Raw genomic sequence first — 4,488 nt, 5'->3', positions numbered from 1 at the left:
TGCCTGTTTGGCACAGCTAGCATGTTGGCAGACAAGACACCTCCAACCCAGTTGCCAGCATCATCCATGGGGTCGTGCTCAATATCTTGATTCTCAAGCCTCCTCTTCTTTCCTGACTTTTGTTTGTTTTCTCTCACCATTCTCATGCACCACGGACAAGGATTTGGGGTGTTGGCACCTTCTGGACACCCACGCAAGCACTTTATTGTCTTCAAGTCATCACCCCCCAAATGCCAATCTACTATATAAGTGCCCTTGCCCTCTACCTCAAGTTTTTCTCCCTGAATCTGTGCTTTAATAACAGTGGTAATCCAAGGTATCCTATCAAACATCCAAGCGAGAACTTCATGTGTCTCTTTTGGTACTTCAAATGCCCCAAGCCACCATATCTCTTTCTCAGATTATTGGACACTATATGAGGGAAGATTTATCTTGCAAATCCTCTCCCTATCAGGAGTTTGGTTGATCTCAGTTTTTCCCTCAAATGTCTTTACTGAGAAAAGATGATAACTCTGAACTTTTTGAGCACCAATGCAGGTAATACTTTTTATTTTTATTTACAACATGTTTCGACCCTTATAATAGTTTCTATTTTTATTTATATATATCTTCACTTTGTGTAGGCACAAGGTGGACAAGAAGACTCGGAGAGTGATGACTCCTCTGAGTAGTTGCCTACTAGTTTTTCTTCATGTATAGTTTTGGTTATGCAACTATGTTTCTTTTTCAAGCCTTATGTGGCTACCATCATGTATGGACAACTTCTTGGATATAAGATGAAATTTTTCATATTCTTTATGTATCTATGTTTTTATTCAAGCCTTATGTGGCTACAATCATGTATGGATAAATTTTTGGATATAAAATGTAATTTCTCATCTTCTTTAATCAATATTCGAAGTGTGTTCACAAATCTTTTTGTTCATATCTAACTTTAATTTAAGTTTTTATATTGATATCTTTGCTGATCTTGATTCGTCTATGTAAGCGAAACCTTGAAAAACCAAAGAGCTGCATGTGCAAAAAATGCAGCTGTACATCTGCATAGGCAGCTCTCTGGATTTTTTTAAATTCTAGAGCGTGTTTATTATGTAGTATAGACGTGCCTATAGACGCGCATATAGACACTCTTATAGCCTCTATTATAGACGCATCTATATGCGTGTCTATAAGCGCATCTATTATGCAATATAGACACGCTTATAGACGTGCATATAGACGCTCTTATAGCCTCTATTATAGACATGTGTCGGTAGATGTGATTTTAGACGCGCTTATAAACATGCCCGTAACATTTTAAACCATGTTGTCAAAATGTGGTTTTAAACCACATTTTAAACCACGTTGTCAAAACGCGTCTATAAATACGCCTATGATCGCTTTTCCTTGTAGTGCCTCTTCATCATCTTCCTATTTCACACAAGATCAATTAATGTTAAAACACAAACTAGATAAATTTATAAAAGCTAATAAAACCAAAATAATATAAACTTACAACAGGCATAATAATATAAACCAAAATAATATAAACTTACAACAGGCATATCTTCATAGTTTAATGCAATAATTATTGTCGCTTGCAACCATTTAAATGTGGTGGAGATCCCATTGCGACGAATGTGGTGGAGAGCAAGTCATACTCTCATGAGAAGAAAAAAGGCCCACCACATTTTTCTATGTTAAACACACATTTAAAAAAGAATAATTTATATAAGATTTAATTCTTTAGAAACAAAAGTTTTGAATAAAAAATGTTAGGACTTCAAATAATTACAAATTGAACGAGGAAAGATGGTCTTCCACCCGATCCAAGATGAGAAGCCCCTCTTTACTCAGGCTACTTCTCTTTGTTGCTTGAATAGATAGGGAATTATCCGATACATCTTTTTGGCCTTCTTCCAATCCTTTTTTAATTCTCCTGGCAGCTTGATGCCACCATCCTTGATGATGGCATTGTAAATCAATGCTTTCGTGTGACTTACATGGCCCCGCATACGATCCAGCATCTTGAGGTCATTAAATTGTAACTGGGACGGGGCACAGGAAACTCTACTTCAATAGTTGCAGAATGTACTGCTTCTTTGTATTGTCTTGAGTCCTCCAGTCAAAGCCCTAAATGTTTCTGAACTCAAGATTTACAAGGTGATACATGTGTGCTATGACATGCTTCCCCTTCTTATCCTTAATGATCAACCCATCTGTCCTCCTCACACAGTAAGCAAGTGTTGCTGGGTAGGAGGCATTTGGATCCACTACCTCTTCTGCCTCCATATCCTTTATTGATGGAAAATTGAAAGCATATCTATTATTGCCTCCAAAACAACCCCCGCATCCACCCCCACTAGAACGATGACCCCCACTAGCACAACGACGAGAAGAGGCAGACCTCCTATCTGACAAGGTCGTGGGCTAGGTGTCACAGAAGAGAGGGGAGTGGCTTGGTCATAACCTCCACGTGTAGTCCTAGCACTTAGATGTGGAGAGATCCTCCAATCGGAGTGGATATGGGTATAGGAGTGCGTAACCCAGGAGTAAAACCACCCACCATCAGAGTACCTCCCATTGGTGTAGGGTTAACTATAGAAGAAATCGAGGGTGGAGCAAAAGTGTCCCACACACTCTCTCTTCCATACTAATGCGACAGACTAGCGGCGGCCAATTGTGAGAGATGCACCATGTCCGGATGATCACTAAACGACGACGCATTGGGCTTCTCGAGTTTGGATATCCCCCCACATGTCTACATTATAAAAACGAGGCGTGCAAAACTTAAATAACATAAGAATGCATTAGAACGCTTATATCTTATGCATGATCAAACTTAGAACTATTATACTCATGTGATATTAGAACTTTATTGAGACCTTCTAGAATACTGCTTAGACAAGCAGGGTGGATAGTGCCCCCCCTTTCAGATGATAGCTTCTAAGGACTTTCCACATGCTCCCCTATTAAAGCCAAAGGCAAAATCTCTCTTACAAGAGAAGGATAGTGAAAAGATGGAGGACTCCCCCTCCACTATAACCACCTACTCGCGGGGATAACCACTCCTGCCTTGACTTAACCAACATTCTAAGAGGCCTACAATAATGCCCCATATCTCTATGCATGCATTATGCTCTACCCGCCTAAAAGAATAGAAACATTAAGACCCCGGAACCCAAGGGTGCAAAGAAAATAAATGAGATGAATAAGAACATTGGAGAGTACTTGAAGAGGTGGAATGATATTGGAGTCGCTCTATGTAGAAGGAGGGCACAATAAGCAAGACCTAAAAAACATAACATGCAAAAAAAAGTAACACATTTATGAGCTTAAAAAACATAACATGCAAAAAAAGCTTATATTCTCCATCTCTGCATAGAGCTTAATACAAAAAAAGCTTATACTCTCCATAAGTTAAGCCATGGCGGGTTGAAGCTAATGGTGGATGGGAAGATTTTCATAGAATTATTACACGTTTACATTCACAAAAATTAGATGAAAATATAGCCCTCAAGTATATTAAAGAAAATTTAGGCTTGATAGATTTTTATGAAATAGACTATAGGGTCTTTAGAGATAAAGATCAAGTATAAATGGTATTTGATAAGGTTTCTTTAAGTATTTGAATAGTTTGTAATTTTAATGTTTTTTATATATATATCGTCTTTGTCTCTCTCACTAAAAATAAAGATCATGATTGTTATTTAATGTAAAGTTTTCTTATGTTTTATGTAGAGATATGTCATTAGAAATTTTAAAGGTAATCTATGAAAATAATAAATTGTCAGATACATTCTTTTTTAACAAGATTCCACAATTGAGTGTTTCTAATACCATGGATACCAACCTAACCCAAAATGGGAAGTTCATGGATTTGATGGATGGCATGATGCTAATCCACGATATATTTATATAATTTTAGACCCCTATAGCCTAGATGACAATTGCAAGCTCCTCTTAAATGAAAGAGACATTAGGATTCCTAGATGGATTTTATATTCTGGGTAGTAGATGTAGGAGCTCTGAGGAAAAGCACTTCATTTTTAGGGTCTCAAAATCTTTATGCGGAGTGCCATGCAACCAAATTTCTGCCACAACTTTACACCAAACAACAAATTGGGCATAGACAGTCAAAAAAGAAATTGGGCATACACCAAACAAGAAATTAAGCATATATAGTCAAAAATTGACACTTGCAAAACGTTTGAAAAACTTGTAGGACTAAAATGGGGCCTGAAACATGCCTCAATCATGCCAAAACATGCTAAATTTCAATTTACAAAGTCATCTACACACAACAGGGTATCCTTCCTTCACCCAACAGGATGCCTTTATCTGAGAGGTAGTGACTTCCCTCTCTGCCTGTAGCTCTCACAGCTACCAAAGGAGTTTCTCCAAAATCAAAGAGGGAAAGAGATAGAAGAACCCTCACTCATGTTACTACTTCCTTAATTTACTTGTTCTTGCCTCCTCAACTCTCACACAAACCAGAGCTCTGAAACC

The sequence above is a fragment of the Cibotium barometz genome, chromosome 15 (assembly GCF_041138505.1).
Source record: "Cibotium barometz isolate CiBa-2024 chromosome 15, ASM4113850v1, whole genome shotgun sequence".
Taxonomy (NCBI): domain Eukaryota; kingdom Viridiplantae; phylum Streptophyta; class Polypodiopsida; order Cyatheales; family Cibotiaceae; genus Cibotium; species Cibotium barometz.
Note: the sequence above shows the minus strand (reverse complement) of the source record.